Genomic DNA, 12,382 nt, shown 5'->3' with positions numbered 1-12,382 from the left:
ATTTAATAAATTTGATTTTTGTCTTTGAGTGGTAATTTGTTTTTAAATCAATCCCATTATTCAGTTATACTGTGAATACAAACTTTTATGAGATGAGAGAATAGAAATTATGACTCAGCTAAATAAAATAAGTCTTACACTGATTTTAAAACCTCTACTTACCCATTTAAAATATGAATTAGTCCCGGTGCCCCAATTCTTGGAGGTGGGTAAAATAATACTACAAATAAAAGGTTCACATTTTGAAGTGGAAAACCTAAGTTATCACCACATATATGAAATAATACCTCTGTAATTCTGGAAAAAACTAATGAAATACAAGTTGTTTCATTCACAAAGAATTTCTCAAATTCTAGGCTCAGATTTAGGAAGAAAATATTAGATGTTACAGGGTATTAAAAAAAAAAACTTCCATCATCTGAATATACTTTCTGATTAATAACACAATGCAAAACTTGTATCTTGTCACAGGCAAGACATTATTGCAGGCTAAGGCACTTCAGTCGTGTCTGACTCTGGCCAATTCTATGGACTGTAGTCTGCCAGACTCTTCTGTCCATGGGATTCTCCAGGCAAGAACACTGGAGTAGGTTGCTGTATCCTCTTTGTAACCTGAATGATGGGTGTCAAAATCTGTAATTGTCTGTTTTGCATGGACCTGACCTGTCCGAAACTCCTACTCATGAGTTCTGAGTACCATCTGAGACTGCTGCATATAATTCCAAAAGCTAAAGAAACCCTAGTTGTCTGGGGGTTTTACTACTAAATGCAATCACCCTGAATTTCCCCCAGAGGTTATGTTTTGCTGTGTAATTCACAGGGCCATCAGAGACATTGCCACCTAAGAGTAATAACCTGCCACCTATATTCCACCAGCAAATGGCTATCATTTCCACCTCTTTACCAATCATAATAGCACTTACCCGTGAATTACAGCAGAGTGCTGTGAAATATTATGTGGAAAATGTATTTCTTCAGTTATATGACCAAATCAAGCCCTCAGGTCAGTTTACAAGGCTTTTACAAAGGTTTTTTTTTTTTTTTTTTTTTGCTGTTGTTGCTGTTTGTTTTATTCTTTATGATTACAATAGTTTTACATAATTAAATTGCACATGCTGTGAATAAAGAGGTTTTGATAACTAAATTAGCTACAGATTAAGCATTCTAATAACTGAACTTGGTGTAATTATTACTGATCGTTTGATAAATTTACAAATATCATTCAAAATTTAAGCAGCCTGCCTTATAAAAGTTTTTCATTCTGTATTTTTCTAACCTGTATCTAATAATGTATTGATTATTCATAGTAACATGATCATTCTTCTCGGTATATTTTTATGAATACCTTACTTTCTAGTCAGAAAATTTTTACACTACTAAATGTATTCTGGCAAAGGTCACCAAGAGAAAGTAAGAAAAAATGATCATATTGCCCCTCACTTTACTTTTGTTTTCATCAAATATGCGTTCTATAATGAAGTTCTTCTATATCCAGGATTATTTTTTTCTTTCCAGGTTACTATGCTCTCGTCACCAGTGTTTCAGCAGTCTGGAGTATTCCCCCATTACTGCTCCCACACTATATATGTTATTCTTAAATCTGTTAACATGCACCCCACTCGACATTATCAAGGCCAAAAATTAACATTCTACTTTCATTTGAAAATACTTACAGTAATACGCTTCCAGTAATGATCCTAATGCTTCATCCAGAATAAATCTCACACAAGAGGAATATCCAGAGGTTATTTTTATCTCCTTTCTCTAATTTACATTATCGCTTCATTCAAGTCTGAAAAATAAAAAAATTCAAACTGTCTTACTATTAAATACACTGACAGAATTTCAGTGTAAAACAACAAGAAAATGGTAGAATATTTTCCTGAACATAATAAGTTTCTGAAGACTATGTAAACATATCATTAAGAATTTTTTAAATGTAATTTATATATGATACAAAAAATCATCAGGCCCACCAAACATATATTAAGATGTGCATTAATTCACGCCCAGTAGTACTTCTTTTACTTGCCCACTAAGAAATGAATCTCCACATACAGAGTGATCTTAATCACATATATTTCTATTAAAAAGATAAATTGTATTTAGGATACTAAGAAAGATGGAAATATATTATTTTTGTTTGCTTGTTTCAACAGTTACATGATCATCATAAAATTGACCTAGAATATTTTGACGAATTAATAAACTAGCTTTTGGTATTGAAGCAGTCATAGGGAAGTCAGTTTCATCCTTCTACATATAATTAAGAGATGCATAATCATATTATGTTTAACTAAAATAATATGTATTTAAATATTGTGAGAGATCTGTTAAAAAGAATTCATACAAATAAAGTCTCACATCTCTACAGCAAGCTGACTCTAGAGGAAAAATATCCGGGGATATCCTCAGTGCTCTCCAATCTGCAAAGCGAGAGGAACAGACTTGTTCCTCTTGAACAAGGAACAATTAAAATCAAACCATACTGTCTTGATGACTGTGGCTTTGTAGTAGAGCCTGAAGTCAGGCAGGTTGATTCCTCCAGTTCCATTCTTCTTTCTCAAGATTGCTTTGTTTATTCAAGGTTTTTTTTGTATTTTTTGTGAAATTATTTGTTCTAGCTCTGTGAAAAATACCGTTGGTAGCTTGATAGGAATTGCATTGAATCTACAAATTGCTTTGGATAGTATACTCATTTTCACTATATTAATTCTTCTGATCCATGAACATGGTATATTTCTCTATCTATTAATATCGTCTTTGATTTCTTTCACCAGTGTTTTATAGTTTTCTCTCTATATATAGGTCTGGTACTGGCACAAAGACAGAAATATAGATCAATGGAACAAAATAGAAAGCCCAGAGATAAATCCACACACATATGGACACCTTATCTTTGACAAAGGAGGCAAGAATATACAATGGATTAAAGACAATCTCTTTAACAAGTGATGCTGAGAAAACTGGTCAACCACTTGTAAAAGAATGAAACTAGAACACTTTCTAACACCATACACAAAAATAAACTCAAAATGGATTAAAGATCTAAATGTAAGACCAGAAACTATAAAACTCCTTGTGAAGATCATAGGCAAAACACTCTCCTACATACATCACAGCAGGATCCTCTATGACCCACCTCCCAGAATATTGGAAATAAAAGCAAAAATAAACAAATGGGACCTAATTAAACTTAAAAGCTTCTGCACAACAAAGGAAACTATAAGCAAGGTGAAAAGACAGCCTTCAGAATGGGAGAAAATAATAGCAAATGAAGCAACTGACAAACAACTAATCTCAAAAATATACAAGCAACTCCTACAGCTCAAGTCCAGAAAAATAAACGACCCAATCAAAAAACGGGCCAAAGAACTAAATAGACATTTCTCCAAAGAAGACATACAGATGGCTAACAAACACATGAAAAGATGCTCAACATCACTCATTATCAGAGAAATGCAAGTCAAAACCACAATAAGGTACCATTTCACACCAGTCAGAATGGCTGCGATCCAAAAGTCTACAAGCAATAAATGCTAGAGAGGGTGTGGAGAAAAGGGAACCCTCTTACACTGTTGGTGGGAATGCAAACTAGTACAGCCACTATGGAGAACAGTGTGGAGATTCCTTAAAAAACTGGAAATAGAACTGCCTTATGACCCAGCAATTCCACTGCTGGGCATACACACCGAGGAAACCAGAATTGAAAGAGACACATGTACCCCAATGTTCATCGCAGCACTGTTTATAATAGCCAGGACATGGAAGCAACCTAGATGCCCATCAGCAGATGAATGGATAAGAAAGCAGTGGTACATATACACAATGAAGTATTACTCAGCCATTAAAAAGAATTCATTTGAATCAGTTCTAATGAGATGGATGAAACTGGAGCCTATTATACAGAGTGAAGTAAGCCAGAAAGAAAAACACCAATACAGTATACTAACGCATATATATGGAATTTAGAAAGATGGTAATGATAACCCTGTATGTGAGACAGCAAAAGAGACACAGATGTATAGAACAGTCTTTTGGACTCTGTGGGAGAGGGAGAGGGTGGGATGATTTGGGAGAATGGCATTGAAACATGTATAATATCATATATGAAACGAATTGCTAGTCCAGGTTCAATGCATGATACTGGATGCTTGGGGCTGGTGCACTGAGACAACCCAGAGGGATGGTACAGGGAGGGAGGAGGGAGGGGGATTCAGGATGGGGAACACGTGTACACCTGTGGCAGATTCATGTTGATGTATGGCAAAACCAATACAATACTGTAAAGTAATTAACCTCCAATTAAAATAAATAAATTTATATTTAAAAATAAATAAAAAAATTTTTTAAAAAAGAAAAAAAATAAAGTGAAGTGAAAAAAAAAAATCAAACCAAATGGATAGGACTGACAATGCAAAGGCTATTTAAGGCTACTGATATGTTTTAAGCTGTCTTCATGGAAATATACTTAATATCTAGTAATGAAAACTGCTAGGTTTCAAGATACCATTGCTTAATTAAAAAAAAAAAAAAAACATTTTAAATACAAATGCATTAACACCCTTGCCTGCACCTCCCAAAATTAGAATTTCATGGATTCGTGTTTGTCACAGGGAGTAATAGCAGAAGTTCCCTAATGTGACCCTTACAATCTCCCTCACTGTGAGGGGAGGCAGCTTAAAGAATAAATAATGTGATAAAAGACCTGCGTCTCCCCACCTCCTCCACTAAAAATCTCTAGCACCAAATGCATTACTGATGTCAGTCAACAGTAGCTTTAACTGTTGGGAAACCACCACCTTTCTGACTGGTTAGTATATCCAGCCTGATTTTTAATACCTCCTTTGCCTCTGGTACATTATTTATTTTTTCCCTTCCTGGTTGTGTAATTGTGAATCCTTGCTATTAAGGAATTTCAAAAGATAATTTTATATACTGGTAATAATTCTACATAAAATTCCAAGACAAAGAATTGATTGTAGATTAAGAATTTTATTCAAAGTATTTTCAATTATAACTGCAAGTTTCCTTTTTATCTGTTCACTTTTCTGTCTATGAATCCCATAATGTATGCATTAGCTCTCTGTTATTTCCCTTTACTCTCTCATATCCTTTCTAGTAACGTCTATATTTATACTTATCCTATTTTATTTTTTGATAAATATTTCAAAAAGTAATCATGTCCCAGCCAATTTTTGCAACTGAAAAATGTATTTATTTTGGTTTCATTTTAGAATTTTTTTTTGTACATTTCTTTATGCTTTCAGTATTTCCTCCTAGAGTCTGACTGCTTGATCTTCATTTCCTTCTGTTCCATTATAATCTCTTTGTTACTTTGATTTCTTCATTATGCTCTCACATTTTAGAGATAATATTTTGCTTTAACACTTATGGGACTCTGAATTGTCAGAACCCTTTTTTACATTGTCTTGCATCACTTAAGATAGATGTTTTTCACCTGTTCACTTAAGCAACTTAACTACTCTTGCTTATGTTGTGAACATGAGGTTTCTATGTACAGATATGATCATATTTTTTCAATTGCTAAAAAGGACTATTCAGTGACTGAAATAGTACATGTGTATGTGTATGTGTGTGTGTGTATACAAATGTCTGTAATTGCCACTGAATGTCTTTAATACAAACATTCTCTCAAAAATGTTATTATATTTGTTGTTGATTGAGCCCACCTTCTCATTTTGCTTATTCCTCTGTACGACCAGTATACTATATACTGCATCATGCAGTCAATCCTTTAAGTCATAAAGTCACTCAAGAAATATATGCTGAAGCACTGACTAGATGAACATTTCCTGCATTCGATCTGACAGTGATGACCACTGGTCCCTCCCTTATAAGATTTGACGAGCATTGTGCAATATATAATAGCTAACCAGGAAGTCTGTGGGGAAATCCTTCTTGACTGATGACTGAGAATGTATGTGCTACCTTTCAGGGTATTAGGATTCAGTTTCCATTAAGTTTGGTATACTATGCTCATGCAAATGTAGAAATTCTAGGTGGGTGAATAATTAAGTTGAAGCTGCTCAAGGATTCATTGTCATGATTACTGGAAACCAACAACAGTTCTATGAGAAACATTAATGAGGGTTGTTAGAAAGAGGAAACCATTATTACCCAAACATTGGCAAAATTACAGTCAATCCCTGACCAGTTTTGAAAAAATTTTTCATCACTACTTGGAAGTGATTTTTGATTGTTTTGTAAGCTTGGAGTAGGATACTGGTAGCAATATTTATTGCCATGACCCAACAGAGGAATTTCATATAAAATCACTGCACTAATTTTTTTTCAGTATCAGATATTAATTTTCTAGTTAAGACAATAACCTTATAATGAGCTGGTGACCTGCTGGAGAATACAGAATTATAAGCTTGATGCAAACACTAAAAGGATGGGGAGAAGGAGATGGTGATCCTTGCATTCAACATTCCGGTCCCATTCATGCCTCTACTCACACTCACCCATGCTCTGGCTTGTGGACCTTGTGCACTGGCTTTCTTTTAGCTTGTGGAAAGCAATCAATGAAAGTCAGGTCTCTTTTGCTCTTAGCAAGGACTCTCATTCTCAGCCTTCTCTTCTATTCTTGGTGGACAACATCTTTCTGCCCCACAGGAATGGTTGACAATAGAACTCAATTGCCTCCTGAATGCCTATGCCACCCGGCACCAAAAGGGCTCTTAAAATTTCATGGGTTGAGAAAGAATAGTATGTAAACTGCACACATATGCCATATTTAGAAGATCTGTTTTTATGACCCAAAAAATAAAACAAAGACAAAACATAGTAGGTTCTGAATGACATTATTTATAAACCAACATTTGAGCTCAAAACTTACATATCTTTCATTGCTTTCTGCAGCTGTTACTCAACCAAGGTTTTTGCACAAATAATCATCAAGATGATTAATTGAAGAAATTAACTATTGTTTGTCACCAGGCTGATATTGCCAAGCTTTCTCCATTTGATTTATTCAAACAAATTACTTAAAAGGAACTTGACTAGATTGGCCAACATTTTATATTACTTGTTAGTTGTTTATTTCAGTTTCTTTTCTTTACAGACCCATATAGATAAGTAGGTCTTAATGTGCCCCAGTGATATTTTTCTGTGTTAAATTTTCTAAAGTTAGTATTCAGACATTAACAAATCTGTAATTTGTGGAACAAAAGAGGTTTCTGGGGTTTTTTTTTTTGTTTTTTTTTTTTGGTTTTTTGTTTGTTTGTTTGTTTTTTGGCCAGAGAATTTTAAAATTAGAAGGCTCTTTATTATAGTACAGGAAATTCACATGTAAGAAAGAGGTCAGATTTCCAGGACATATTTGGGTATAGTATATAATCTGCTGTAACAATATTCTCAATGGTATTTAAATTCCCAGAATATTTAACTAAGGTATCTACATTTTGGCTTTATTATATTTTGGTAAACATGCCTGGGAACCAAGCCATTACTGAAAATACAAATAATGGTCAGAGATGAACAGTGCATTCGGACTTCCAATTTGGGATTCAGTATGCAGAGAAGAGTACTGTCCATTTACCCCTAACACCCCACACTCATTGTTTCCTTGCAAAGTGTCTGCCTCACTCTCACACACTGAATCCACAATTGGAGCCACTAGATATTTGGCTAAAAATGAACATACAAATGTGTATAGCAATAATACAAAAGAATAGTAACTGACAGTAATTGCTCAATATATGTAAATACTATATATCAATTCTTCACTCATATATGAGACAAGGAATATCACTATCATCTTCACATTACATATTAGGAAAACAAAGCTAAGAAATATTGTTATTTTCTTAAATCACTTATTTGCTAGTAAAAAGTCAAACCACTTTCATGATGTTAATCCTACATTCTTTCCAAGAATTTATGCTATTTTGTGACTAAACTATTTACGACAGAAAATGAGAACAACTGAGTAAGGACTGTCATGATACAGAATACAGAAAATACAGAAAATTTTGAACAACTGAGTAAGGACTGTCATGATACAGAATACACTACAGCCAAGACTTCAATTTTATAGATATTAAAAAAGTATAGATATATGATACAATTTTAAATACTAAGAAAATATACTAAGTTTGATAAGAATTGAATCCTCTTAAGTATCATATTTGCATGAAATTAAACAATAAGGATATGAATATTAACATGCTAAAATATTAAATGCCTGAGTTAAATCATTACAGAATACACATGGGAAATAAAAAGGAAATATTTATTTGACTCTCAGAATATGGTTCAAATATATGCAACATTTTTGAAGTTTCCATATACATGAGGGAATATATACACATGTATGCATGTACATATATGTGTGTGTGTGTGTGTGTATATATATATACATATATATATATATAAATAAAGACCTCTTGATTTTTTAAGAGTGAATGTTAAGGAACATTTAAAACAAAATTTACACTTATAAAACTGCTTATGCATTGAGCAGTTTAAGTCAATAGTTACATAAGATAATTCTGTCTAATCCTGTACTGTTGTTGTCATGCAGTTGCTCAGTTATGTCCGATGCTTTGTGACCCTGTGGACTGCAGCTTGCCAATCTCCTGTGTCCTCCATTATCTCCTGGAGTTTGCTCAAATTCATGTCCATTGAGTCGGTGATGCCATCTAACCATCTCATCCTTTGCTGTCCCCTTCTCCTTTTGCTGCCAATCTTTCCCAGCAACAGGGTCTTTTCCAATGACTATGTCATTAGTGTTAAAACTGAGTCTCTAATCAGCACTACACTAATCCACATCATATAAAGGCATGTTTGGACAAGAAATATTTGTAAGATATCAGATTTTTTATCACTGAGAGTAAACTAAGTTAACGGTATATACTGTGTCTCTATATGGAAAAAACATGGATAGGCTGGTATGGATTGAATTCTGAAATGTTAAATAACTCATCCTATATACATTTTCTTCACATCATCATTTCACATTAAAAAAATCTATACAGAATATACTTTACAAGATCATTAATTACAGCTAATTTTACACGAAGGAACTTTGTTAGCTCTTTGTGGTTATAGTTTCTGATTATATATATGTTTACTTTCAATTTCACAACGTTTCTTTCGCTTACTCTTAGCTTTCACAAAACTCAGTATGTCAATCAATGGTGTAGAGATTTGCTGACAAATTTCTGATGCTATAGCAAGAGAAATGTAAAAATATTTGCCTGTTTCTTCAGGGCAAAATCAAGCAATTGGCTGAAAAATTGGAGGAGTGCACAAAATATAACCTCAAGAAATAACCCACTTCAAGAAATATGTCATTAAGAAGTTTCAAAGTTAATCATGACTTATGTAAGTTTTTCTTTTTTTTTAAAATCTATGGTGAATGGTGGTTTTAATATTGAGGATTTCATCTAATATTTTTAGGTCAGTAACTGGTTTAAAAAAAAAAGCATTTGTATATAGGAGGGAAACCTTTGGACAATTTAATAATCCAAATAACAATGAACAATTTGTTTTCAAGAATCAGCCTGGAAAGATACAGCACTGACAAGATTGAGAATAGAGGATAAAGACTTAATGCACATTGGTCCAAAGTGATAATAAAGTTGTCAAAATGTTGAATTGATTGAAGATGAGTTGTTTTCTGTTAGTAGTTTCACAAATTATAGCCAGACGTGTTTACTTGAAAACTGTAGAATCACCTGAGGAAACAGTAATTTTCTGTGTAGTAGGTTTATGATTTTGAATGTTTTGTATTCTTTCACTTGTTTGTACAGTCAACGGGATTGAGTAAGAAAAGAGTAAAGTGTGATTTTGGAAAGTTTGGGTATATTTTCAATTTTCATGTATTTTTACATCATCTGTATTTCATTTGCTGCCAAATAAGCCAGAAGTCTTGGGTGGATAATGTTTTTAATAATTTTCATAAAAATTTACTGACTTCAACCAGTTGCCCCAAAATAAAAAGTTGCTTGAAGGTAAAAGTTTATAAGCATTAGTTCATGCAGTATTTAACTTTTTTATATTCTGTAGTGAACTTTGTAAATTGTACTTTCTCATTAAAGTCTTACCTAATTTTTTCAGGAGGTTCATAAAGAAGCAAAAATACTTATTCCATTTTCACTCAGTGATACATTTATTTGTCAGACATATTTTGATTCAGGTTATGTATTTTTTTTACATTTAATTAAAGAGTCTTCATATTAAAATGTAAAAGAAAACAGTTAAAACACATTAAAATGTGAAATTTGAACATGATATTTATTTAATCATTTAATTTAATTATACAATGCAATACTCATATTCACTGTTTTACCTTTTACTTGAAGTATACAAAATTAGTGCTATTTTCTTTAGTTGAATAATCACAGACATTACCATATCTTTCAGCCTAAAAACACTTTCACACAATTAGCGAAAGCTATTTCCTTAGTTAGAATAATCATTGGTTTTATAAGTAATTAGACATTACTCAGTTCAGTTCAGTTCAGTCACTCAGTCCTGTCTGACTCTTTGCAACCACGTGGACTGCAACACGCCAGGCTTCCTGTCCATCACCAACTCCCAGGGGCTACTCAAACGCATCTCCATCAAGTCAGTGATGCCATCCAACCATTTTATGCTCTGTCGTCCCATTCTCCTCCCACCTTCAAGCTTTCCCAGCATCAGGGACTTTCCCAATGAGTCAGTTCTTTGCATCAGGTGGCCAAGTATTGGCGTTTCAGCTTCAGCATCAGTCCTTCCAATGAATATTCAGGATTGATATATTTTAGCATAGACTGGTTGGATTTCCTTGCAGTCCAAAGGACTCTCAAGAGTCATCTCCAACACCACAGTTTGAAAGCATTAATTCTTCAGTGCTTAGCTTTCTTTATAGTCCAACTCTCACATCCATACATGACTACTAGAAAAAACCTAGCTTTGAGTAGACAGACTTTGTTGGCAAACTAATGTCTCTGCTTTTTAATATGCTGTCTGGAGAAGGCAATGGCACCCCACTCCAGTACTCTTGCCTGGAAAGAGTTTGTGATCCACACAGTCAAAGACTTTGGTGTAGTCAATAAAGCAGAAGTAGATATTTTTTTGGAATTCTTTTGCTTTTTCTATGATCCAACAGATGTTGGCAATTTGATCTCTGGTTCCTCTGCCTTTTCTAAATCCAGCTTGAACATCTGGAAGTTCATGGTTTACATACTGGTGAAGCCTGGCTTGAAGAATTTTGAGCATTACTTTGCTAGCATGTGAGATAAGTGCAATTTTGCAGTAGTTTGAACATTATTTGGCATTGCCTTTCTTTATGATTGGAATGAAAACTGACCTGTTCCAGTCCTGTGACCACTGCTGAGTTTTCCAAATTTGCTGGTATATTGAATGCAGCACTTTCACAGCATCATCTGTTAGGATTTGAAGTAGCTCATCTGGAATTCCACCACCTCCACTAGCTTTGTTCATAGTGATTACTTCCTAAGGCCCACTTGACTTCACATTCCAGGATTCTGGCTCTAGGTGAGTGATCACACTATTGTGGTTTTCTGGGTCACGAAGACTTTTTTGTTTGTTTGTTTAGTTCTTCTGTGTATTCCTGCCACCTCTTCTTAAAATCTTCTGCTTCTGATAGGACCATACCATTTCTGTTCTTCTTGTGCCCATCTTTGCATGAAATGTCCCCTTGGTATCTCTAATTTTCTTGAAGAGATCTCCAGTCTTTCCCATTCTATTGCTTTCCTCTATTTTTTTGCATTGATCACAGAGGAAGGCTTTCTTATCTCTCCTTGCTATTCTTTGGAACTCTGCATTAAGATATCTTTCCTTTTCTCTTTTGCCTTTTGATTCTCTTCTTTTCTCAGGTATTTGCAAGGCCTCCTCAGACAACCATTTTGCCTTTTTGTATTTCTTTTTCTTGGGGGTGATCTTGATCCCTGCCTCCTGTATAATGTCACAAACGTCCATCCATAGTTCTTCAGGCACTCTATCATATCTAATCCCGTGAATCTGTTGTCACTTCACTGTATAATCGTAAAGAATTAGATTTAGATCATACCTGAACTGTTTAATGGTTTTCCCTATTTTCTTCAATTTAAGTCTGAATTTGGCAAAAAGTGGGATTCCCTTGTGGCTCAGCTGGTAAAGAATCCGCCTGCAATGCCAGAGACCTGGGTTCTATCCCTGGGTTGGGAAGATCCCCTGGAGGAGGCAAAGGCTACCCACTCCAGTATTCTGGCCTGGAGAATTCCATGGACTGTATAGTCCATAGGGTCACAGATTCAGACACAACAGACTTGCACTTTGCACTTGGCGATAAGGAGCTCATTAGACATTACTGGCTGATTATTACTTTTAATTGTGGCCGTAACATTAGTATTATATTTTGAGCACCTGA

The 12,382-nt window shown here is 34.3% G+C and overlaps 1 long non-coding RNA gene across 1 annotated transcript in view; it reads right to left on the bottom strand.

Moving 5' to 3' along the window:
• LOC133239845 (uncharacterized) overlaps positions 1–12,382 on the bottom strand; it is a 482,622-nt gene that overhangs the window by 377,143 nt on the left and 93,097 nt on the right. The window contains exon 2 of the long non-coding RNA XR_009734001.1: positions 1,674–1,792. This is a non-coding gene — a long non-coding RNA (uncharacterized LOC133239845). The remainder of the gene's footprint in view (positions 1–1,673; positions 1,793–12,382) is intronic.

The sequence above is a fragment of the Bos javanicus genome, chromosome 27, assembly GCF_032452875.1.
Source record: "Bos javanicus breed banteng chromosome 27, ARS-OSU_banteng_1.0, whole genome shotgun sequence".
NCBI classification, from domain to species: Eukaryota; Metazoa; Chordata; class Mammalia; order Artiodactyla; family Bovidae; genus Bos; species Bos javanicus.
The sequence above is the reverse complement of the archived record's forward strand: the minus strand, read 5'-3'. Positions and strand labels throughout refer to the sequence as shown.